Raw genomic sequence first — 27,383 nt, 5'->3', positions numbered from 1 at the left:
GCCAGGTTATCATCATGCCACTAGGCATTTGATTAGGACATTGCACAATGATCCGAACACTTTGTCGCATCTTTTCAATACGGATACAGTAACGATCATAGCGATCTCCTCTGGTACCTACTGGTACATCAGGATCCAATTGGTCATGAACATCGTAAGGTGCTGCTCTTCGCGAATCCCAGCATACCCCTGGTTGGGATGGGTAGGCCCACCACTTCACTTTCACTTAGGCCCGGGCAACCAGGTCCGTTGTAAAAAAGTACTCCTGGAAGTACTTCCCTACATTGGATTTGTAGGTGATGTCGCCTAAGAAGGCATGAGCGGACTCTTGGTGGTAGAAGTGGAAGAACCCCATGTTGTTGTGGTTGGGGTTGAACTTGAGATTGAACAGGTAGTTGATCTCGTGTGGTGTAGGTACAGGCCTCTTCTTATGGTTATAAAGGATATAGAGAGAAAATAATACTCTATATCCGTTGGGAGTAATTTGGAAGGGGGTGACCTCAAAATAATTGGCCACCCCTTGGAAGAATTCGTGCAGAGGCAAGATTTCCGCTTGCTTGATATGGTACCTCAACCAGGCCCTGAAGGCACCCCCAGGCACATTTTCCCTCTGGTCGGGTGAAGGTTTGACGAGGGTTATCCTAGGAAGACTGTACTTCTTGAGATAGTTAGTTACCATCATAGCATATATGATGCTAGGAGGCGCAACGTACCATTCGACCTCTGGCCTAAGGCCGTCGCGAGGTCAGGCTTTAGTTTGAATCTCGGGAGGTACAGTATTTACAGGCTGGGTATTAGTAGAAGGCTCCTCGGTGCGAGGGGCAGGCTGGTTAGAAGGAGGGTTGGTTGTTCTCTTTTTTCTGCGAGCAGTATACTTCACGCGACCAATGTTAGGTGGAATGAGCGGAGGTCTAGTTGCCGGGTTGTGTTGAGAAAATGGGACTTCTGAAAATGGCAGTGATGGTTGTTCTTGATCCTCGAACAGTAGTGTAAGCAGATCGTCGTCAATCGACCTCTCACCTCCCCAAGGATCATGCATGAAAATCTGAGAACAAGAAAGGGGAGATGAGAATCTGTGCCCATTAGATAGAAGAAGTGGAAACGTTGGGATAATGTTTCTTGTGTATAAAAGATAAGCATTTGTATGACCAGCAGCATTCTAACGAAAACACTAAAAACATTTGAACGGATAGGAAAAACAGATTAAAAAGCAGAAGTGAAAAGTTTTTTCACGGAAACTGTTCGACTCCAAAAAGAGGTGGGAAAAACCCAGATTTTTTCGAATGCATAAAAATCGAAGATTTTGCGCCCTAAATCAGTTCCTACTTCCCAAGTCAATTCCTAAGTGTCATTTAGTTTTTTTTCTAATTCAAACTCCTATCCTATCATGACAACCTACGAGCCTGATTACCTCAGAATTGTTTTTTCTCAAGAACATTCAAAAACTCAAATCCCGAATATCAGAAAACTAGTGAAATGAACATTGCATGGTATAACAGAGACAAATCGATCAAGAAACTTAATTGAATGGAAGATTGAAGTGAATTCACGAGCATTGATACAAGCGGCTAAACAGACACACCACGGATCACCAAAGTTTTCTGAGTTTTTTCTTACTTTTTTGCTTCTGAGTTCTTGAAAATTAGAAGAGTGGTAAAAGGAAAAAAGTGAGAAGAGTAGGTTATTTATACTGATCATGGCACAGTTAAAAAGGTAATGATGGGGGATAACCTTTGGGGGTTCGGTGGTGGCGACTAATGAGGTCATGAGGGCAGTGTCCAATAACACGATTGTAGATCCCGGAGCTTGAGCTTTGGGCTTTGAAGAGGCGGGCTTTGAAGGGGAGGAACCCTCAACGATCTTGGCTGACTTTGAGGCGGCCCCTTTCTTCGAGGTTACGCAACCTCGCTTGGTTCTACGGGGCTGTCCCAAGAGGCTGTCCAGATCCGACTACAAGTCACTTGAAAAATACAAGGTATATTGGTCAAGCAGAGAAAGAAAGAATTCATACATATATTTATAATTAAAAATGACTTAGTGACAGGAACCTAACAAGAAGACTTACTAGAGCTCAAACATGGGGACTTGGAAATTCCCCTATCTTCCGATGAGGCTATGGGAGTCTCCTCCCTAAAAGTGGGGGAGATCCTCAAGAGGTCTCTATAATCGTTTGTGTCGTATTGCACTGCTACTCCATCAAAAACCTCGTTTAGGCTACACATGGTTTGGTACTCACCTAGCTAGCTATCAAACCTACGAACCATAAGGTCTACCCTAAACCATGCTAGAAAATTATCCCTGGGGTCCTCGAAGGGATCACTACGTTAGGCTTGTGCTTAAGTAGTCAAGGAAACCACATGGATGAACCGAGCACGACTTTACCTCTGGATGAGCTCTCTGAGGCCTCATCCTGTGCGTCATTTCCTAAGCCTGAGTGTTCGAAGGGGCAAGGTCAGTGGGCCTGACAGCTTTGACCTACATGTTTGCCTCTCATAAGGAGTTTGGTGGTGGGCATGGGTACGTCCTCCTAACTCGCATACTTGCGGTTGCTGGAGTCGTCAGTGGTCTTGCCTTCTTCCAGAAGGTTGCACAGCCGAAGTTTGTCCTTGTGAAGGAGGTAAGAGAGGGATCGTCGACCATAGGGAAGCTTGAGGATGGTTTCCCTATGTTCCATCATGGCATCCGTAGGCTAACGACGATGATAGGTGGCTATAAAAAAGATTTAAGTAAGTCAGCAGGGCTCACAAATCAAAAGAGAATTTAGCCAAAAAATATGAAGGACTTATGAATTCTTTAGAAGGAGTATAATTGAGAGGGAGCAAGATCGTTTTTCTAGAAGAAGGCGGTCTTGAAGTTTGGAGGGTGATTTGCGATATCCTCGAACAGGTACTTCTCTTTTGGGTAGCTGGAAAGATAGTAGAACCCATCCCTGCCATGAGCTCAGGAAGGGTTGCTTTTAAGGCAAAAGAGATACAAGATCTCGTGTGTTATGGGCTCCTCCCACTTCATCTGCTTATATAATGACTTCATCGCAGATAGAACCCTATACGAGTTCTATTGGAGTTGGAATGGAGCTATGCTGGCACAGTCGAGAAAGCTCCAGAAATAATCTTTTAGGGGCAGCAATGCCCCAGATCGTAAGTGATCACGGCTCCAGGCCGTGAGCTTAACCTTTCTATATGGGTTGTCTTCCCTAGGTGCGGAGCATCTCCTCTCGTCAGAGCTGGCAGATCGACAGACCAACTTTCCTGAGAGCTTTAACCCATGGCAAGACAAGAGATCAGAAATTTTTCGGGTTGAGGTTATGGAACTTTGATAATGTTCGGCCTCGAAGAAAGAACTCTTCGAGACCGGGATGGAAAGTGGTATGGGAACTTCGTTGGTTAGAAGGACCCTTCATTAAGATGAATGCGAGCTCACCAGGTGGAAAGGCTACGGTGGCTTTAAATTTGTTGTCTAGTGGGATAGGCCTGTTCTCAGGGTCTGGGTCAGGATAAGCTGCCACTCGGAGTCTCTTCCTATTTCTCTCTTCGACTTCGTTGTTCTGACGTCAAAAATGGTCTCGTATATCTTCTTGCTCACACTGCTCTTTGTGCTCACAGATTAAGCACTGGTTTCGAGTGAAAGGCGATTCAGGACTGGGAGTTGACGGGTGGTAAGGGATGGTAAACTTGGGCCCCCATCGATTCTCAGAGTACTGCGACATCGAACAAGGAATAAAAAGGTGAGGGCCCATCATATAGAAAATAATAAGAAGGGATTAAAATTTTGATAACTCGAGCTCGAAAGCTCGAGATAACGAGATTGCCTCAATCGAGACTGAAGGCTCGAAAGGGCGAGATTGACTAGGATGTTTCTCCCGAACTATTGTAAAGTTCGAGCATCAAGAGTGCACCCATGCGAGAGTGGGGCGATTATTACCGATTTAAAAGAATCCCGAATTTCCAAGGAAAAAGTTGGAAGTTACCCGAAAAGGTGATGTTTTCGGGATTCGTGTGTTTAAACCCTAAACCAAAACCCTATTTCTTAAGTTACACGAAATCTATGACCCAAAATACCCCCATTTACTAGAAAACTCCAAATTTTCACATACCTACAAGAAATTTTTAGCCTAAAATATGATTCTAAGCATGCCAAAGCTATTCACACAAGGAAATTTGCTTAGTGTAGAAATGAAGCCTTAGAAATGTGGTCAAAACCAAAATGGCATCTTTACGAATAAAAGAAACATGTAAAAAGTGAAAATAAACATATAACAAAGAAAACATGTGAATAAGGATCAGAAACTTACACGAATTAGATCGAGGATATGATGAGATCATCGACTGAAGTAGTGGGAATCAAGAATGATTTCATAGAGCCAAATGTGCTCGAATGGTTTTGCTTCTTTGGCTTAGAGAACATGCAAGTTAAACTTTGGTTCTTCCTTTATTTTTCTCTGGTTTGTGCTATCAGAAGAGTAAAAGTGGAGAACGGGGAAGAAGATGGGGTATATATACGTCAAAGAAGGATGTCAAAGGTCAAATGGATCTGGGCCATTGGTTCAGGAGTAAAAATTATCTGATGGATGAGGTTTAATTCTAACATTGGCAGAAAAAAAGGGTCATATGAAATGACGTGTACAGAAAAATAGAGTGCTTGAGTACTCCTGGTGTGCAATCCCCAAGTGACACGCGTCCACACTCGAGTGTGGTAGGTGGCACGTTTTTAAAAAGTGGAGTTCAAAAGTTTCCTTCTCATAGGATCGAACCAACACTTTTGAGGGGGAAAATGTTACACCCAAATTTCGTCACCGTCATAAATGAGCCTCGAAATATAGGCTCATAAAGCGTAAGCTCGAAAATAACAGGCAGTAGCTGAACACTTTTATGAATTTGCATAATTCCCAAATTGTTCTTGTTGGCGATCGAGCACAATTTCAGAACGCTTGAGCTTAAGCATCAAGCTTCAAAGAACAAATCTTCTCCAATGCATATTGGTGTTATTCGAGCCATAGTTATAAGCTTGAAGATGTTGGTCTCCGAAGATTGAGCTCGATGAAATCACGAGCTAAGGAGGAGGTTGACTAGAATAACGAGCTCGAAGTGTTAGTTGATCTCGAAAGCGTGTAAACTTTGCCTTCGAAGTCAACACTGCGTTTTTCACACGACAACTGTTGGGAGATCCCTATTCCTTAGGGATTTTTTTTTATCTGATATTAAATCTCAAATATCATGGGATATTATGTAATTAACTCATTTATTTGTATTTATTTCAAATTTAAATTGTAACTTCCCGATATAAGTGGAAGATATTTTGTCAGCCAGGTCTATAAATAGCCTGGGGAATTTCATTTGTAGGGATGCACTATATGGTTGGGAGGATACTCGACTGAATTGTTGTGAAAAAGATTTGAGAGAGTATCACGAATCAATAACATTGACTCGTGGACTAGGCAGATTTTAACTGCTGAACAACGTAAAATTCCTATTGTTCTTTTTTTATTACCTAAATCTTTGTTTAGTGCTATTTGGATTTAAGAGCACCAAAGAGATGATGTGGCACTCTAAAAACTCTTCAAACCACTCTATCTATTTTCTCCTTTAATCTAATTATTTTTATTCATTTTATAGATTATAGTAATAATAAATATAATTTTTTAAATTTAAATGAGATATTTATAATATATTATTATTTAAATATATATAAATATTTCTTTGTAAATCTATAAATATTCTAAACATTCTATATTAATCTAGTTCATATATGTGATCTCAAACACGTATTGGTAAGGGAGGATTGTGTTTGAGATAAATGAACTTGAATAGTTCGCGGTAAAATAAAGTTATGGAATATTTAGATTAATTACTGCAAATACGGTCCACTAGTATTATGAATACGTGATCCAGATCAAGATCGCTAGTGCAGTAGGACACTTTAGTGGATGTACTTTATGTATTAGAGAATATATAGAACTGGACCAGATATGTTTATTAATACTTAGTTAAATACCGTTTCGAAGTATTAATTAAATATATCAACTGATGATCATATACAAATAAATCTTAATCCCGAAGTTACTATGAACTCCTGTTTATGTTACATTAGTTCTTTAATTCACTCGTTAGGGTTTATCAGAATGATCAGGCTAGAAACTTTTGTTTTGGGAACTCATTAATGTAAATGGCTGGGGACATAGTATACAGATATGGAATCTATACATTCTCATAACAGATTGAATAATGGTTTTCTTAAGGGTTGATATTTGGGACTGAAAGGTTATTGAGCTCAAATTCATAATTTAGTTATGAATTAACCTTCACTAGTAAAGTCAATGGTACTTAAGGAAACAAGATATAATTAAAAGGGTAAAACAATAATTTTATTCCCGATTAATAATGCACCATTATTAGAGGGTTAATTTGTATGTAATGATTATATCAATGGACGCTTTATTTTATAAAGTACTCAGTAAATGAAATGTCTATAATTACAAGAGTGCAGTCTCATATTTATAGTGGAGTAATCATGAGATTAATAAATTAAGATTATTTAATTAAAGAGTTTAATTAATAATCTCAAATTTATTGGAGCTTGGAATTATAGGTCAATAGGTCCCCACCGTGGCTCAATCAACACTATTCAAGGCAAGAGTTGATATAAAGGGAAGAATGGTTGAAAAACATATTTAAAAATAAATTTATTCTTCGGGCCAAATATGCAATTATGTGATAATAGTGATTGATTTATTACTTATAAATTAGTAGTAATTAACAAAATTAATAAATACTTAATTATTTTGTAATTTTTGAAATTATATTAAATAATTAAATTAATTTTTGAAATTATGTTAAATAATTAATTAATTATATATATTTTAAAATTATAATAAATTAAATATTTAATTTCGAATTTTATATTGCTTTTATTTAATTGGTAGAATTAATTAAATATCTTTATTTAAGTAGGAGATAATAATCTGATCAGTTCAAATTATATTTGAATTTAAAATATTGATATTTATTCAAATAATTAATTATATTTGATAATTAGTTAAAAAGATATTTAATTCAAATTTGAATTAGTTATCAGGTTGTTAGATTTTTATCTAACAAAGTAGTTTGAATAAATAATTAAATAAAAATAGAAAAATCAAATATCCCTAAAATACAGGGTGGTACACAACCACACACAGTCCATGTACTGCATAATTTTCATGGATATATTTTTCAATTTTATTTAATTAATTAATTAATTAATGAAAATTTAAAAATTAGTTTTTGGATATTTTAATTAATAAGATAATTAATTAATTAAAAGATAAATTGTAAATTGGTTACAGATTTTTTTTTTTAATTTAAATATTTTCTATTTAGTTAGACTTATCAGAAAATATTCAAGACAGTCATTCGCTCTGTGAAAAAGAACGATACTGTTATCCCTAAAAATGGAGATTGATGACGTGTCAATAGAGGTGACAAATGGCAGTACATGGTCCGTAAAAGACACATTAAATAGTCAATAAATACATTGACTCCTCAGAGTTGTGATATAGGGACCCGGTAGACTGATGAAGAGTTTTGACTGCTTGAGAGTGTCGCGTCCAAGCCAAGTACATCCGAGGAGCAGTCCAAGTGCCCGGTCGGACCTTGGTCCGATGAAAGGCCAAGGTGAGGTCGGACCTTGGTCCGAGGAGAGCCAAAGGGACCTTGGTCCGACGAGACCCCAAGGGACCTTGGTCCGAGGAGAACCCAAGAGAGTGGTCCGAGGAGAGCCCAAGGGACCTTGATCTGAGGAGACCCCAAGAATGTGGTCTTTATGCATATGTCCAGCATGTGCATGGTTGTCCAAATAAAGAAATGACATGCTAGAGGAGAGTGCCATGTAAGAGGAGAGACATGGCATGCTAGAGGAGAGTGCCATGTTAGAGGAAAGGAGTGCATGTCCTACCAGCACTTTCATGTCCTACCATTAAGTGTATGTCCGACCAGCATGTGTATGATCGACCAGAGTGGAGGTGAGGTGGATCAACTAGCTAGAGGAGGACTAAGTCAAGATTCCCAGAAACAACTTCAATAAGAACCGGTCTTGGCGCGCGGGAATCTCTCATTCTTCCCACAAATTGGGGATTTTGTTACATTTTGAATGTTTTTTTTGTAATTTAAATGTAATAAATATAATAAAATATCCCTATTCTAGGGGATATCAGATGTATGATCCTAAGCCTATAAATATATGGCTTATGGGATTAGAAAGGGGGCTTCTGCTTCTTCTTTTTAGACTTTTTGGGAAAATTTGGGTCTGAGTATTCTAGAAAGAGAAAGTGCTGGTATTTGAAAGAATTCTTGTATCTTTACAATTTATACTACAGAAACTCAGTTGGCTCAGTCCATCTGATCTTGAGTACAGATCTATAATCGCAACTCTAAGTGGATTAGGCTATTACCGACTGACCGGGGCTGAACCACTATAAAAATCTTGTGTGTTATTTACTTTTCTTGATTAAACTGTTTGTGTTATATAAATTTTCTTGAAGGTTTGTCGTATTTGACGTTCTCTCGTCGTTGGCTAAAAACACAGTCAACATTTTGGTACTTTCATTGAGAGCCTGGAGAGAAGAACAGACGGTCCCTGAAGTCATATGGCGCCTAAGAACACCAATGCAGCCTCAAAGAAGACAAGCTCCTCTAAAGAGCCTGCTAGATCAGAAGGTCCTAGCCCACAAGACCTTGAGAATGAGCCTAGAGTCATGCTCAAGGACGTGACTCCCGGAGTTGAAGAGCTCCAAGAGGCCATGGGGGCCTTCCAGGAGGAGATGGCACAATTCCACGCCAGGCAGGAGGCGTTTGCTGAAGAGATGGCCAGGTAGAGAGCTGCGTTAGAGCAGCAAAGACGCGATATGGAGGCTAGAAGCGAGGAGCTCAGACAACAACAGGAGGAGGTCAACCGGAGACATCGTGAAGCAGCACTTGCTTTAGAGGCAGCTACCTAGTTGGCCCAAGCCAATGCCCAAGCTACAACACGAGGAGGACCCCCTCCAGGAGCAAGGACCACAGAAGCTGGTGGTAAGAACAATGATAGACCAAGGAGGGGTGGTAATAACCCACCTGGTCGTGAGGAAGATGGAGTCTGATCGCACACTGCCTCAACACAAAGGGAGCACTCTAGGACCCCCTCCACGAGCCACCGATCAGAAACTTCAAGATCTGGAAGTCACCGATCGGGTAGTAAGAAGACTCCACCTGGGCAGGAGAAAAATAGAGCTCCTCGAGATAAGAGGACCTCACAGTTCAAAGATGGGCATGGTCGTGATGAGGCTGATAGTCATCCCACCGACCAGTCAAAGGAAAAGGAGGGCCATAACCCACAAGGAGGAGAAAACTGCCCAGAGCGCGCCAAGAAGCCTCCACTGCACCTCGACCAGCAGCGTAGCAGGAGAGAGGAAGTCCCGCGTAGTAAGCCCTCTAGGAAATCGAAGGATCTAAGGGATGTTATCACCAACAAGAGGAGGAATGTCCTGGTCGAAGGGAAAAGTCTAGACCGCCCTACCAGTCAAGTAGAAATACTTGACGGTGGCGCGCCAGATGGTAATGCCCGACCAGGCGGTCAAGACCTTGGAACCTCATCAGTTGCACCAGCTATCCAAGCCCAGCTTGACATGCTAGTAGCTGCAGTGCAAGGTTTGTCGAAACGACCTTCCGAGATAGATGTGATCGACCACCGGAGTGGCAGCCCATTCTGTGCTCGAATTAGAGTAGCCCAGCCACCAGCAAAGTACAAAGCACCGATACTGCCAATTTATACAGAAAAGGCAGATCCCATCAGGCATGTTGGGAAGTTTGAGGACCAGATGGAATTGCTCGGAGTAAGTGATGACTATCGGTGTAGAGTCTTCCCCACCACCTTGACGGACACTGCCCAAGAGTGGTATTGGAAGTTTAAGCCGAACTCCATTACCTCTTGGGAAACATTCAGGAAGGAGTTTTGTAGACAATTCAACACTGCCCGGACTCCACCAGTTTATGCCAACGACTTGGTAGATATCAAACAAGGAAAAGATGAGTCTCTAAAGAACTATGTACAGAGATTCATGAGAGAAGCCAATAGAGCAACTACTGTAGGAGACGAGGGGAAGATGGTTGCCATATCTGCTGGGATAATTTATCGGAGTCCTCTATGGGACAGCATCCATCGCCATCCAATCTCAACACTTCAACAATTTCTTGACCGGGCGGACAAATATATGAAATTGGATGATGCAATAGAGAAAGGGGAGAATGGCATAAACAATCCAGGCAGACCAACTGACTCTCCTAGTGATGGTGGAAAGAAGCGTGGAAATAATGGGTGTGACCACCATGAGGAAAAGAAAGCAAAGTTGGATTTAAGTGAAAAGCCAACCAAGTATGAGCCTCAATTCACTAACTACACCACTCTCTCAACTAGCCGAGCAGAGATATATCTTGCTAGTCAAGAAGAGGTTCCCTACAAGAAGCCTCCACCCATCAGAAGAGAGATGAGGAAGAGAGACATGAACAAGTTTTGTCGCTTCCATGAAGATTATAGTCACGACACGAATGAATGCAACCACCTCAAGGACGAGATAGAATTTCTTCTCCAGTCGGGCAAGTTGAGGAAGTACCGAGCAAAGACACCCTAAGGAGAAGGAGGTAGCAGTAACTCTGGTCTCAAGCGACAAAGATCTCCACCCTTGCAGCCTGGACCTGTGGACTTTACCTTAGACACTATATGTGAAGGTCCACACTTAGCTGAGGAGAGCAACAAAGCAAAGGAGAAGTATGCTGAGCAGGAGTGCTAGGATCAGGAATCACTGGAGTGGCGTGCACTTAGAGCATCGAAGGATATATAATTTTTAAATACCGCTTTCAGAGTGGTAGCTTGATTTCGAGTTGTTAGACTTGTTATTTAAGTTTGGTGTATGAGCTGGTTATTTGCTAACCATTCATTTTATTTTTGAACAATTTTTGGTTGTTTAAGACTCGTTATTAGACATGTTTTGTCCTTTTTAATTTACGAGTAATAAAAGAGACTACGCGCAGCGTGGTCGATCCTTGCTACAAATATGCATGTGTGTTAGTTATCCGAGCAGTGTTCAACTGGTCGGTAAAATCGGGCAGTGTTCAACTAGTCGATATGTTCAAGCAGTGTTCAACTGCTAGAATATTTTCCATATATTCTATGTGTTTCATGAGTAATTAACTGCTCGAACAGATTCGGTCAGGTAGCAAGTGACTAAGGATCTTTCAACCCTCCATCACCTGGGGGGCACATGGGGTATACTGGCATATAATTTAACACAGGCAATAAAAGCACGAGTTAATACATCTGTTTTTAGGCTGACTTGTAAATTTTCGAAGTCCAAAAAGGCCATTAAGCTAACTTGTTCGACAAAGTTTAAGTAACTTGGAATTTTTTAAAAATTTCAAGTTAGGAGCAGATATTCGTGTGACCATAAACATCATGCTCATAAAATGTTAGAGCAATAAGAATGTGAGAAAGTATACTTAGCATGGACTTATGAAATGTCTAGAATTTCTAAGTTAGAAAACTAAGTACTCATGCGAAAATATAAGGCATACACCAGAGTGACTTTACTATTCACAAAAAACTTATAACTTTTTAAGTCTAGAGGAGACTTAGAATGTTTTAACTTAACAAAGAGAAGTAAAGTATAAATTCCAACAGCTACAAGTTTAGCTGATCAGGTGCAAAGTTTTCTTGCTCAAGAGAGCAGATACAACTTCTCTGGTCGGCTAAGCATGTATCACCGATCAACTTCCCTAGAGTGAATCAAACAAATGCTTAAGAGTGCCTAAGGGTACTTAAAGTATTTTAAAAATGTGGTGTCGAGCATACACCTTGAGATAGCCGATCGGATGCATGGTGATCCGAGGAGCATCTCGCTTATCTCCAAGGATCTAGGTCTAGAAATTTGGTGCCTAAGGTGCTACATCCGACCAAGAGGAACCGTGTCATAACCAGGCCAAATGCACCCGGGTAGTCCAAACGGTATGCTCGGACCCTAGTCCGAGGAATGCCCCAAATGGTTGGCTCGGACCCTAGTCCGAGGAATGCCCCAAATGGTTGGCTCGGACCCTAGTCCGAGGAGATGCCCCATATGGTTGGCTCGGACCCTAGTCCGAGGAGATGCCACAAGTGGTTGGCTCAGACCCTAGTCCGAGGAGAGCCCACAAGTGATTGGCTCGGACCCTAGTCCGAGGAGAGGCCAAGTGGTTGGCTCGGACCCTAGTCCGGGGAGAGGCCAAGTGGTTGGCTCGGACCTTAGTCCGAGGAGGGCCAAAAGAAGTTGTTTGGACCCTAGTCCGAGGAGTCCCAATAGATGTGGCTCAGACCTTAGTCCGAGGAGGGCCAAAAGAAGTGGCTCGGACCCTTGTCCGAGGAGTCCCAATAGATGTGGCTCGGACCCTAGTCCGAGGAGGGCCACAAGAAGTATGGTCGGACTCATGTCCGAGAAGGTGTGGTCGGACTCATGTCCGAGAAGATGTGATCAGACCCATGTTCGAGAAGAGTTCACCGAAATTGTAATCCTAGCGCAACCAAATCGGGGATACTCAACAACCTGTCTATACGATGATAAAATAGACAAAGGGAGAACCAAAAGGAAGGCTATGTTTTCATTATATCAAGAAAATAGAGTTTGAAGAAATCACAAGACAAGTTCAGTCGTGAGAGTTTACGTGAAAGTTATCAACCGGATAGAAGCTTTTGGATGACCTCGAGAACATTTTGCTAGAAGAAAAGTTTATCATACGAGGAAAATCGTATAATAAACGTGGGGGGCAAATGTTGTCCCCAAAAATGGAGATTGATGATGTGGCAATAGAGGTGACAAATGGCAGTACATGGTCCGTAAAAGACACATTAAATAGTCAATAAATACATTGACTCCTCGGAGTTGTGATATAGTGACCCGGTAGACTGATGAAGAGTTTTGACTGCTTGAGAGTGTCGCGTCCAAGCCAAGTACATCCGAGAAGCAGTCCAAGTGCCCGGTCGGACCTTTGTCCGATGAAAGGCCAAGGTGAGGTCTGACCTTGGTCCGAGGAGAGCCAAAGGGACCTTGGTCCGAGGAGATCCCAAGGGACCTTGGTCCGAGGAGAACCCAAGAGAGTGGTCCGAGGAGAGCCCAAGGGACCTTGGTCCGAGGAGACCCCAAGAATGTGGTCTTTATGCATATGTCCAGCAAGTGCATGGTTGTCTAAATAAAGAAATGACATGCTAGAGGAGAGTGCCATGTTAGAGGAGAGACATGGCATGCTAGAGGAGAGTGCCATGTTAGAGGAAATGAGTGCATGTCCTACCAGCACTTGCATGTCCTACTAGCAAGTGTATGTCCGACTAGCATGTGTATGATCGACCAGAGTGGAGGTGAGGTGGATCAACTAGCTAGAGGAGAACTAAGTCAAGATTCCCAGAAACAACTTCAACAAGAACCGGTCTTGGCGCACGGGAATCTCTCATTCTTCCCACAAATTGGGGATTTTGTTACATTTTGAATGTTTTTTTTGTAATTTAAATGTAATAAATATAATAAAATATCCCGATTCTAGGGGATATCAGATGTATGATCCTAAGCCTATAAATATATGGCTTATGAGATAAGAAAGGGGGCTTCTGCTTCTTCTTTTTAGACTTTTTGGGAAAATTTGGGTCTGAGTATTCTAGAGAGAGAAAGTGCTTGTATTTGAAAGAATTCTTGTATCTTTACAATCTGTACTACAGAAACTCAGTTGGCTCAGTCCATCTGATCTTGAGTATAGATCTATAATCGCAACTCTAAGTGGATTAGGCTATTACCGACTGACCGGGGCTGAACCACTATAAAAATCTTGTGTTATTTACTTTTCTTGATTAAACTATCTGTGTTATTTAAATTCTCTTGAAGGTTTGTCGTATTTGACGTTCTCACGTCGTTGGCTGAAAACACAGTCAACAGATACTTTTCTATCTCTCCTTGAAAAGATACAGAACCAATTTCAGGCCTTATTCTCTTGATCTCATGTGTTGAGTACATCAAGTAGAATCAGAAATTAACCATCCTTTATTCTCTAAGTGCCCACACACTTCTTGAGGTGTAGAGAACGTTGTGAAAGATCTTGGTGTGAGTACCTGGGAGCAACTTGGATAGGAAGTTCGTTCAAATTACGAAAAGATAGCAAGGACACTTGATAGGCATCAAGAGGTATGTTTTCTATTTACTTGCTTATGATTAATGTATGTATATTAATGGATTCGCATATTTAAATGTAGTTTAAATATGTTACAAAATGTTTGTTGTACACTGGGCCAACGCACCACCATTCCGCTGCGTATTAGGAAACTTGCTCCTAACAAAGGGAGCTTGAGGATTGCTTCCCTATGTTCTCTCATGGCATATGTAGGTTGTGGACGATGGTAGTTGGCTGCATGCAATATTTGTGTGAGCAATATGACCTCGAAAATGAAAGAAAAGGAGAATCAATAAAGTCTGTGGCAAAATACTTACGAATTCGCTGGAATGAATAAAAATGAAAGGGAGTAAGACCGTCAGTCCAAAAAGAGATGGTCTTTAAATTAGGAGGATTGTTGGGATATCCTCGAACAACCGCTTCTCCTTGGGGTAGCTCGAGAGGTAGTAAAATCCATCTCCATCGTGAGCTCGGGAAGGTTTACTTTTGAGACAAAAAAGATAGAGGATCTCATGTGCTGAGGGCCCCTCCCACTTCATCTCCGTGTATAGTGACCTCAGGGTGGCCAGGACCCTATATGAGTTGGTTTGGAGTTGGAATGGGGCGACACCGAAAATAGTCCTTTAGAGGCAATAAGGCACCAACTCGCAGGTACTCACGACTCAAGGCCGCGAACTTAACCTTCCTCTTGGGATCGCCCTCGCAAAGGGCGAAGCAGCTCCATTCATCAGAGTTGGCGGGATGGCATACCACCTTACCGGAGAGTTATAGCCCATGGAAGGATAATAGCTTAGAAATCTGCCGAGATGGAGAGAGATTTAGGAGCAGTGGAGAGTTGATTTGAAGTACCCTCCATTAGGCTGAATGAAAGAGTGCCGGGAGGGTAGGCTATGGTGGCTCTAAGCTTAGGGTCTAATAGAATTGGTTGGATCACAGGGTCCGGATCAGGATATACTGCAACTCTAAGTTTTTTTCTCTTCCTCTCTTCGACCTCGTCGATCTGACGTAGAAAATTGGCTCGTATATCTTCCCGTTCGCATTGTTCCTTATGCTCACGAATTTACTGTTGATTTCATGTGAATGGCAATTCAGGTTGATGAGATGACAAGTGATAAGGGATGGCCATCTCGGGCCCCCACTGATTCTCTGAAGATTGCAACATCTAACAAGAAAGAAAAAGGTGAGGACCCATTATAAAAATAAGAGGAAAAGATTAAGATATTGATAGCTCGAGCTCGTAACTTTGCTTTAACGAGATCGCCTTAATCGAGCCTGAAGGTTAGAAATGGCGAGATTAATTCAAATGCCAACATCGAACTACTATGAATTTTGGGGCATCGAGGGTAAACCCACGTGAGTGTGGGGCAGCTATTATCAGTTTAAGTGTATCCTGAATTTCTAGGGAAAAAGTGGGCAGTTACCCAAAAAGGCGATATTGAAGGGATACGTTTGTTAAAACCCTAATTCATAACCATATTTCATAAGCTACACGAAACCTATAACCTATTACCCCGTAACCTAACGAAAGGCACCGTGTTTATCTGTTTTCGTCGAATATTTTTGCCTAAACACCTCTGATCACTACAAATTTACCCAAATCAGAAACTACCTAGTACAAAAGAGATTTCAAGAATCTGGTATAAATCAGAAAAAAAAAATTATGCATAGAAGAAACACATATAAAAAATATACACAAAGCTCATAGAACTTACACAATGTGGACTGTGGCTACGAAGAAATCGTTCATTGTAGAAGAGGTAGCAGGAACGATCCCACAAAGCCAAAGGTGTTGAGGTTGCTTTGCTTCTTCGGTTTGGAGAACATGCAAGAAGGTTTATGGCTCGTGTTTTTTTTATGAAGGCTAAAATGAAAAAGTATATAAAGTGGGGAAGAAGAAAGATTATATATAGGCAAGAGTGATTGTGAAAGGGGGAACAGATCTGAGCCCTTGATTTGGGCTAAAGGCTAATCCAAGGGACCACGTTTAATTCAAAAAAGATGGCTGAAAAAAGAGAATAGGAAAGGACGTGCGAAGAAAAAAGAGTAGTTGAGTACTCTGGGCATGGAATCCCCTAATGACATGTGTCCACACTCAAGTGTAGTTGGTAGGCACGTTTTTTGAAAGTGAAGTTCAAAAGTTTCATTCTCAGAGGATTCGAACCAACACTTTTGAGGGGGAAAATGTTACACCAAAATTTCGTGAATAAAATAAATAGCCTCGAAATGTCAGTTCGATATAGTTAAGCTCGTGTATACGAATACTAGCAAAACACTTTTACAAATTATCGAATGGTTCCAGATATGCTATCAGCATTCTAGTCTACTTATAGATCTATCACTAGCGATTGAGCATGAGTTGCATCATTCGAGCCTGAGTTCAGGCTCGATGGCACCGACCTTCTCCGAGGAATGTACTCGAAAAAATTAGTAGATGAGGATGAGATTATAACTGGAATGATGAGCTCGAAGTCTGGACTGGTCTCGAAAGCACATCAGCAATATGATCGAGCTCAGCGACGAGTTCACACACAGGAATGTTGTTAGGAAATCCCTATTTCATAGGGATACGTTATAGCCAAATATAAAATCCCTATTGTTATGGGATATTATGTAATCAATGCAATTATTATATATATTTCAAATTAATATTTGTTTATCCAAAAAATAATTGTTGATGACGTGGCAAGAATTTCGGACACGTGGCCGACATGTAGCAGAGATGCTGCTCGCCTATCGACCAGAGATATTTCTATATGCGAAGTTCAAGTTTTATATACGACCAGCCTGGTCGTATACTCCGTTTATTTATGTGTAAATCTGTACAGTTGTAATGATATCCTTGAATATCTCTTCATTATAACCTGAATATCTGTCTATTAAGGAAAAATATGATGAATTGACTCATGTAACCCTCCTTGAGCCTATAAATATACAAGAAATAGCTCAAGGGGGGATCTTTTGTTCTTTTTTCGAATTGCATTACTATTATCCATCGTTTGTATTGTTTTCTCCTTCTAAGGTCTGTGAAACTCAGGAACCCTAGTTCTTTGATCACACCTTTGAAGCTCAATATTAATAATAGTATCAAGTGGAAGTAGGTCATTACCAATCACTAGGGCCGAACCACTATAATTATTTGTGTTCTTTACTTTCCATTAGATTGTTTTCTCAAGCATCGTACGATTTTCCTGTCATTTATTTGACTCTGTGTCATTGACCAAAATGAGGGTCAACATTCTGCTGCTTTCATTGAGAGCTTTTGAAAGAATTTGATGGCAAAAACTACCAAGAAGATCGGACAGGCTGCTGCTGCTGCATCATCCCAGCCTCCTCCCCCAAATGTGGCTGAGGACGAACCTCATTTGGAGTTTGATGAGGAGGAGTTGGATTCTGAGACCTCTTTCTTTTCTCACCATTTTTATGTTTAAGAACTGCGCCCCACCCCTATTTGTTTGACAGATTTTTATATTATCGACCGATTTGCGCGTATATGCAGAAATCCTTTTCATTATTACAACGGATCTTCCAAAAAAAAGAGTTTGTATCGAGTAAAATATATACTTCGACTTTCCTGTGTTAAAACTTTCCGTGTGCTCAACCCAATTCACCCGATTGAGAGAGGAAGGGACGAATCGAAGGGGCTGGGAATTGTGTAAAAAAAAGTAGCAGGAAATAAATACCACGGCTTCGATCTTTTTCAATAAAATCATCATGTAGTCAATCAACAAAGCCTAAAGTGATTTCTCTTTCCCCTTCAAGTTTACCTACTACAGTACCCGCATGGATATGATCTTGTTGCAAGATGAGTTGGCCAATCTGAGGGCCAATCAAGAGAATCTTGCCGAGATAATGGCGTCACAGCAAAGGGAGACAGAGCGCCAGTGTCAGGAGCTGAGCGAGCGGCAGGTGGAGATGGATCGTCGACACAGGGATGCCATGGCCGCCCTTGAAGCAGCCATCCAGCTGGCTAGGAATCAGGCTACACCAGGCTCCCAGCCAGATCAGCCTCCAAACGGGCCACCTCAAAGGGGTCCCAATCCTAGTCCTCCACTCCAGCCAGTAAGCCCTCAGAGGCCGGAGCAGCCACCTATGCCTCAGGATGATGTCCCACCTAGGGATCCTGAGCAGCAGCCTCCGTCTCAGGCTGGTCGAGGTAATCTCCCGTGCCCGAGGCAGAATAGGGTCGGGCAACAGCCCCGCAGCCCTAGACACCCAAGGGGTGAAGAGCCACATCCACCGAGAAGGGGGCAGCCACATCCATCAGAGACAGGCTCTGCGGTCAGGGGCCCCCCACAGCATGACAATGCACGGGGACCCACCGACCAACGCAGTCCTCCCCCTAACGCTCGGGAAATGCCAGCCCAAGGAGGCAACAGAGGGAATAGTCGGTCGCACCATAGCAAGCCACGTTTCAGAGATGGCCACGAGTACAATGAAGCCGACTCTGGCAGAGGAAATGCTGGTCGGAGGAACGAAGAAAGAGGTGGAGGCAGGAGCCCCCCACCTAGAGAAGGCTGACTAGCAGATCATAACGCTGCGGGGCAGCCTAGGTAGAATAACGTCTTTAGTCGGCTCAGAGCCAGCGAGCAGCAGCGAAGAGACGATGATTCGAGGGATGTACTCAACGACCGCCGAGAAAGGCACGATGAGTACATTCCCTCGGCACCAGAGGCCCCAGCAATCCCAAAAGCTGTTCAGGCTCAAATCGATGCCCTGAACTAGGCTGTGCAGCAGCTGGTCGGAGGGCAAACATCACACATTGAGTACGATCAGAGGAGAGGCACCCCTTTCATACAAAGAATTGATGTGACAGAAACTCCCAGTAAGTTCTAGATGCCAACTCTGCCAACTTTCGACGGGTACGGAGACCCAGTATCTCATGTCAACAAGTTTGAGATACAAATGGACATTCATAAAGTCTCTGAAGATGCTCGCTACAGGATCTTCCCAGCAACACTTTTTGATGTCTCCCAGGAGTGGTTCTTTAAGTTCCCTCCTGCGAGTATAGTCTCCTTGGAGATGTTCGTGAAGGAGTTTTACGGACAGTTCTATATGGGTCGTGTGCACCCCATTGAGTACGAGGGGGAGCCCTTGAAGGAATACGTTCAGTGCTTCATGCGAGCTGGAGCTGGAGCCAAGACTGTGGGTGATGAAGGCAAGATGATGGCCATAACTGCTGGGGTTAGGCGCCATTCTCCCCTCTTGAATAGCCTCAGAAAGCATGGGGTTAAAAGTACCCAGGAGATCTTAGATTGAGCTGATAGGTACATCAAGCTTGAGGACGCTATTGCCAATGAAGGGAAGTCGCCAGCAAAAGACAAGAGGCCCAAGGAAGAACCCACCAAAGCCGCCAACGGGTCGAAGCCCAATGGCAACGGCAAAGGCAACAGGAATGGAAATGGTAAGAATGGTGGAAAGCGAGCGTACAACGAACCCTCGACCACCGAGAGTAAGCGCCCCAAAGGCAATCGGTATGAACTAAAATTCACCAATTACACTGCCCTTGTTGAAAGCCGAGCCGAGGTCTACTAGGCGATTAGCTCGAGCGTGCCCTACAAACGACCCGCACCTATAAGAAAATATATCTCGAAGAGAGATTCAACAAAGTTCTGTTGTTTTCATAACAACTACGGGCACGACACTAATGAGTGTAACCAGCTGAAGGACAAAATTGAGTTCCTGGTAAGACAAGGACATTTAAGAAGATATGCGCGAGCCGCGGGAGGTTCTCAGCGACAGGCTCAAGGTGGAAACGAGTCGGCGCCTGCATGCCAACGCTCGCCACCTTTACAGCCAGCTCCTGTGGAAGGTACCCTATTCACCATCTGCGAAGGCCCACATCTTGCAGGAAATAGTGGGAAAGCAAGGGAACGATATGCTTGAACCCTGCGCCACGACCAGGACATCGAGATGATGAGTGTTGAGGATCAAGCACCAAAAAAGGCTTGAATAGAGGAGGAACTTATCACCTTCTCTGACGACGAACCCCAGCACGTACGATTCCCACACTCCGATCCGCTGGTCGTGGACGTACAGATCGTGAACATGATGGCGAAAAGGGTGTTGGTCGATACAGGAAGTTCGGTCAACATCCTATACAAGTCCTCGCTGGAGAGGATGAAGTTGTCCGTGAAAGACCTGGAGCCATGCAACCAAACCATTTATGGTTTCTCCGGAGAAGGGCTCCCCCCAACAGAGTCGATTAGACTCCCAGTCACAGCAGGCACTGCACCTGCTAACAGGACATTACTCACTACTTTTATAGTAGTTGATTGTCCTTCGATGTACAACACTTTGATAGGGAGACCAATTATGGTCGACCTGCGAGCCGTCACTTCTATATGGCACCTCACTATGAAATTCCCAACGGACGCAGGGATAGGATGCGTGTTGGGAAACTAGAGGGAAGCGAGGGAGTGCTACAACGCCTCGATCACCAAGGCAAAGAAGGGTGTATCGAGAGATGCCACCAGAATGGAGTTTCAAATGGCAACTGATGTTCAGGCCCACTAAGGTGATAATCTCACCAAATAGGGCATTGCCCAAAGTGAAGATAGGGACTTAGATCCTTGCTTTGGGGATTTTGAAGAAGAAGTGGGACCCATTGAGGACCTTGAAGAGGTCCAGCTCGATGAGGAAAATCCGACCAGAGTTGTGAAAGTCAGTAAAAACTTAGAGACAACAACAACACAAGCACTGGTGGAGTTCTTAAGGAGGAACCAGGAGGTCTTCTCCTGGTCGCATAAATACATGGTCGGGATAGATCCTGCAGTCATCAACCATTTCCTAAACATCGACAAAAGATTTCCACCAGTGCAACAAAAAAGAAGGCTGCTCGACAAAGATAGATCAAAGGCCTTGAAGGAGGAAGTCGAGAAGCTGAAGGAGAATGGGTTCATCTGGGTGGCATTTTATCCATCGTGGGTCTCTAATCCCGTACTAGTGCCCAAGCCGAATGGCAAGTGGCGTACGTGCATGGATTTTACAGACCTAAATACACTACACCAAATACCCATTTCCATAACACATGAATATAATAGAAACGAAAAAGTATTATGGTAAATGTTATATATGTGGCAAATGAAAAAGGAGGTAATATTTTGGGAGCCCGCCACTTATACAATTTTTTTCAGAAAAAATCACACCAATTTTGGACTCACCATTTTCTTCTTCGGCTAAGCAAAGTCCGAACACTATCTTCAGTTTCATCATCCCTGCTTCAAATCTGAGCTCACATCTCCTCCATCCCTCAAATCTCAGCCTCCATCCATCGTATCTCCTCCATCTCTCTCTCGTCTTTCTCTATCTCTCTGTCAGTAGGGTTCCATTCGTTGGGTTGTTTCACTCCTCTTCGGTCTTGGCAAGCTAGGTAAGGATATATAGATTTAGGTGTTATTGATCTGGGTCATTGGTTTTTTATGCTAATCGAGCTTAATTTGGGAATAAATCTAATGGGGTTGTTTGATTTTCTGTTTCCCTCTCGTGTCTTTCTCTCTACCTCCGGCCTCCCCCGACCTCTGCTCTCACACTCTCTCCATATTTCTCAGCAACGGACAGTCCAGCAAGCCGAGCAGCGGAGGAAGCAGAGCACTCATTGACGGCGACTTCTCCAACAGGCTCTCGGCTCACTCTCTCTGACTAGTAGCGGCACAGGAAGGGACTCCTCCAACAGGTTCTGTCAGCTCTCTTCTTTCTTTGTGTCTTGGACTGAATTAACTGGTCATGGCGAATTGAGATGGATGTGAATATCTTATTTTGAAGCGTGGTTTGATTTTTTCTATGTAATTTTCTTTAGTCCAATTTTCCTTACATATAATACAAATTTGTCTCTTAGAGTGTCCCTCAATAATCTGCAAATCGGTTTCCTTCTCCGTTCGCCCCTCCTATCTGTGTATATACTATAAGCACATAGGCTAAATATTAGATAAATGTAATGAAGAAGCAGAGCAAAGGAAAATCGAGTATATTATCTGAAATGAGATTGACACTTGGCCTTAATGTCTCTAGTTGTTTCAGATAATTACCTTGCTCCAAATACTTTATTAACTTTTTCACTTGATTGATTTTTTTTTTTTTTTGGTGTCTTTTTTTTCTTTCATAATTTTAGTTCTTTCTGCAATTCCCTTTATGTAATCGAAAAAATAACAAAAAAGTATTGGGTTGTGACAATTGGGGCTAAAGATTGACTTGTGTGGCTTAAATAGAGAGGTGACTTTAACTTGCTATGGTGTGTTCTACCTTGCTCTATTTCTTAATTTAATGGTTTGAGCTTGTTGCCTTCCATAGCTTTGTAAGGGATATGTTTCTTCCCTCTCTTTAATATTATCAATTTTCATTAAATATTATTTGCTTTATGTTATGCTTTGTGACTTGACAGAGCCAAAAGGACAGCTTCTATTAATTAATGGCAAAACAGAAGATGAAGTTGGCAGAAGTTTAGAGAGAGTTTTACTTACAATGAGGATTACAACTTCAGAACCTAAGGTATTTTATATAGCTCCTAGTTGTGAGAAATCAACTTTAGATTATCATTGCCATTATTAACATTCTAGGTTGTATCAAAATGTTGAAAAAAGTTCATTGTTATACTTATATCAGACAGTTTAAGTTTCTTTCAAGCTCACTCTGTTGTGTGTTAATAAGTATAATTTCATTTTTCTAGTCAAAGGCTGTAAAAAACTATATCAGGATTGAAGGCAATTTTCTAAATTGAATCGAAAGGTAGGTTTTGAATTGGATTGAGGTGTAAGTTGAATAACATTTAAAATATCATAAAATTATGAAAAAAAATAAGAATTTAATAAGCATAGATTCATAAGAATTGAAACATAGCCTTAGTTCGTAAAATGGCACATAATAAGAAAGCATTAAAAAAGGATGGTTTAAATACTTTTTATTTTCCATGTCTCAGATTGAAATGGTTTCAAAATGTAGGCTTCTTCAAAAGTTTTTCCAAACCATGGATCTAGTTGTTTTTAATTGCTGTGATGGATGTGGGAGTATTTTATAAGGTTATGTACACTATATGTGTACATGTTTGTTGTAGATATTGGGATGTTTTTGTGAAGAAGCTATTGAATTTTTCTCTCTACTTTTGTTTTTTGATTGTATCTTGATGAGCTTGTTTGTCTTCTTTTTTTTTCACTTTTCAACAGGATGTGTCATTTGTTGTTAATGGTTGGGCTCTTGAAATTGCACTTAAGCATTATCGAACAGCTTTTACCGAATTAGCAATATTGTCAAGGACTGCTATATGTTGTCGGGTAACACCATCACAGAAAGCACAGGTAATCCTTATCAGTACCTGCTATATGTTATCACTGGACCTATGATTAAATACATGGTACATTTTAAAATTTAAATTAATATGACCAGGATCTGGTAGACATTAGCTATGTGTTGACATCCCCTTGGGGAAACTATAATATTTCTCTATATAAAACGTATGAAACTGGTATGCTGTATAGTTAGGTTTCCTATCTTTTGAATGGGGATTGGAGTTCATGGGCATGATTTGAAGCTAGAAAAGATATAAGACGTTTTTCTAAAAAACTATGTTTTCTGGAGTTAAAAGTTTTTGCTGGGGAGCACTTGGAGTCCTGAAATCGATTGTTGATGATTTAGCAGATTAACCCTCCTGTTATCTAGTATAGTTAACTGGTCTTAATACATCTTAATTGAAATTATCTCTAATACATCTACTAAAACAAAGTTAGTCATATTATTTTTTAGTTATTTTTTTGTTGTCCTTGTTTTCCAAATTTAAAGGCTCTTACTCTACGTGTGATGTCATAAAATGTTGAATACCTAAGTACATATTGCGTTTAACTCTATTTTGCAGCTTGTGGAGATTTTAAAATCATGTGATTATAGAACATTGGCCATTGGGGATGGAGGGAATGATGTAAGAATGATACAAGAAGCTGACATTGGAGTTGGAATCAGTGGGAGAGAGGGGCTGCAGGCAACAAGAGCAGTTGATTATAGTATTGGGAGTAAGTTGCTGATACCTAAACCCCTCCTCTCACTTTTTGGAAACTTGACAGAACGAACAGGGTAGAGTGATTTGTTTTGGTATTATTGTATTGTTTTGCAGAGTTTAGGTTTTTGAAAAGATTAATACTTGTCCATGGACGTTACTCATACAATCGTACAACATTTCTATCCCAGTATTCATTTTACAAGTCTCTGGTGGTTTGTTTCATCCAGATCTTGTGAGTTCTCCTGGACAATGCCATTTATTTTCAACTTTTATATCTTTTATAATTGACATGTAAACATTATTCCTTCTGATCTTGTATATTATTCCTTTTTAAATGTCTGGTGTACTAACTTTGGCATGTTTTCAGCTTCTCTTTTTTTTGAGGGGTCTCAAGGACTAGTCTGTTTAATTCTGTTAGCTTGATGGCTTATAATGTTTTCTACACTAGTGTTCCTGTTCTAGTCAGTGTCCTGGACAAAGATCTTAGTGAAGAAACAGTGATGCAGCATCCACAAATTTTGTTTTATTATCAAGCGGGAAGGTTCTTTACAGGATAATTCACCTCACATTTGATTTTTAATGTTTATTTGAGATATTTTTCCCTTCAGAATTGCCAATGGGAATTTACTGTCTAACCTAAAATGCTAATTTTCACTTTGTTTTTTTATTCTTGGGAACAGACTTCTGAATCCTAGCACATTCGCTGGATGGTTTGGAAGATCTCTTTTTCATGTGAGTTGTGTTTTTTAAAATAGTCGAACTCCTAAACAACTATTTTTGCTTCTTTTGTTCTTTTATATTCAGGCCTGCTGAATTATTTAGTTTTAAGCACTTCGACGAAACTTGAACTTAAATTTAGATGTTACTTAGAGAACCATTACAATGACCAAAACTTTGGTTGCTCAAAATATAGAGATGGTTGTTGCTTTTTATCCACTGATACTGATTCCTGGCTTGATTGATGTCCAGGCAATTGTTGTATTTTTAATCAGCATACATGCCTACGCTTATGAAAAAAGTGAAATGGAGGAGATCACATTGGTTGCTCTCTCTGGATGTATTTGGTTGCAGGTTTTTGTTATGATATTAGAAACAAAGTAAGTTTCTTTCTATTAAGCATGCTTAGTTGATTCAAATTTGACTCTTTGTAAAGCCTTCTTGCTGCTTAATCTAACAAACACTGAAATGGTATTCTTACAACATTCAAATATTCTTTCTAGAATGCCCTGACTTGAAAGCTGCTTAGAACTACAGAGGAAAATTCGTATAATTCAGTGTTATTTTATTTATTCTGATTGCCTAAGTTTTCCTTTGATCCTCGCAGCTCTTTTACAATACTACAACATCTTGCTATATGGGGAAATTTGATTGGCTTTTATATCATCAACTGGATCTTCGGCGCCATCCCATCATTAGGGATGTATACAATTATGTTTCGCTTGTGTAGACAACCGTCTTATTGGATAACTTTTTTTGTAAGTTTTTCTTGACCATCTTTTGGATTTAAAGTAATTTTAACAATAGGATGGCCCGTCTCTGAGTAGCATCTGGGGTTTCAAAGGTAGATGAAAATAGGATAGCTTATAGCTTACATATTAGGACATTTTGGTCTTATATTTGCATGAAAATTGGAAACCCCAGATAGTCTTCTCAGAGGCGATCCATCCTACTATGGAGAATGGCTTCGGTACTCCATTTCATATATGCTTCAAATTTTGAGGTTACAACCAATAATATGGAGTCGATGATAGAGACCCAGGCCTAGTTTCATAATATTTAGCTATTTGACTTGCAAAAGATAATTAATAAAATTTCATTTAATCTCTTCCTTGATGCAACATCTGATCGTTGGTAACCTGAAAATTCTATTATAGAGAAGTCAAAGTCAAGGCCATTGTTGGCATTGCAGTTTTATATACTAATAGAAAATATTTTTACTTTTTTTTTATTACAACTCATAGTTGCAGCAGGGATGAATCCGATTCTTGCTATAAATTTCTTTCAGTACACGTACAGACCAAGTAAAATCAATACGCTTTAGCAGGCTGAACGTTTGGGTGGACCTATTCTGTCACTGGGCAACATTGAGCCCTAAGCAAGATCAATAGAGAAAGATGTTACTCCTTTGTCCATAACTCAACCCAAGAACAGAAATCCAGTTTATGAACCCCTATTATCAGATTCACTGAATGCTACTCGAAGATCTTTCGGAGCCATTCCACCTTTTGATTTTTTTCAGTCACAGTCCCGATTGTCCTCTTCCAACTACTCAAGAAATTGCAAGGAAAACTGAGCTACAAAATAACAGTTATTAGGTGCAAAAATTGAACCTTACCACCATTTTGCTTCTAGTGTAGATTAGCATTGTATTTGTATGTAACAACAACACATAGGATTAGTGGAGTTCTTATTAAAGGAACTCTACATAATTAAATAATTTCTTTTCTTGGTCTAGAAAAAATAAATTATTCATAATTTTATGCATTTATATGAAGAAGAATTTACTTGCAAGAAAGTTTTTGGGTTAGTTGAGGTGAGTTTTCATTTTGGTCCTCTCTTCGAGCTCATTAAATTTTTGTACTTTTTAATAAGCTTTAACGGCCAGCAAGGTAAGTATAACTTATGGCGTGTTTGGTAAGATTAGACAATTTTGATCCAATTGGAAAATAGTCTATCTTTGTGACGGTGGAGGCAATGGTGCTTCGTAAGACTACTACTTGATGTATTATATGTTTTTGTTTTTATGAAATTTTCAAGTCTGCTGCATTTTATACACATTTTCTTGACTCATCAATGGTTCTCGTCTCTTTATGATAGTGAATTGGCAGAAGTTCCTAGCATTCTTCCTCTTTAAATGAGGTACACATTTGGATTTTTATCCTGATAGATTTTGTTGTTACAAACCTTAAGATTGACTGCTTTATATTAACTTCATTGTTATATTAACTGGTTTGTTTACATGCAGGAGTCTTCCATTTTAAATGAGCACATGGTTGTGCTGTTGCCTGGAGCTGTTTATGCTCTTTCTGCTGGTTATAAGGTATTTAGTGATCTATCCTAGTACTAGCAGGCTATAAATTTATACACCCAGTTATCACTACAAAACTAAAACTAGATAATTGTTGTTGTAGACGGAAGAACTTGAGCAGGACTCAATGCATGGACTTTTTGAATGCTCCATTGATGTACTTGCGAATATTCATCAGGTTTCC

The 27,383-nt window shown here is 40.8% G+C and overlaps 1 pseudogene; it reads left to right on the top strand.

Annotated features, from left to right (window-relative positions):
* Positions 1 to 2,479: 2,479 nt before the first annotated feature.
* On the top strand, positions 2,480 to 26,471 carry LOC133825410 (phospholipid-transporting ATPase 2-like; annotated as a pseudogene).
* Positions 26,472 to 27,383: the final 912 nt, after the last annotated feature.

Source organism: Humulus lupulus, chromosome 3 (genome assembly GCF_963169125.1).
Source record: "Humulus lupulus chromosome 3, drHumLupu1.1, whole genome shotgun sequence".
NCBI lineage: Eukaryota > Viridiplantae > Streptophyta > Magnoliopsida > Rosales > Cannabaceae > Humulus > Humulus lupulus.
Note: the sequence above shows the minus strand (reverse complement) of the source record. Positions and strands in the feature narration are given on the sequence as shown.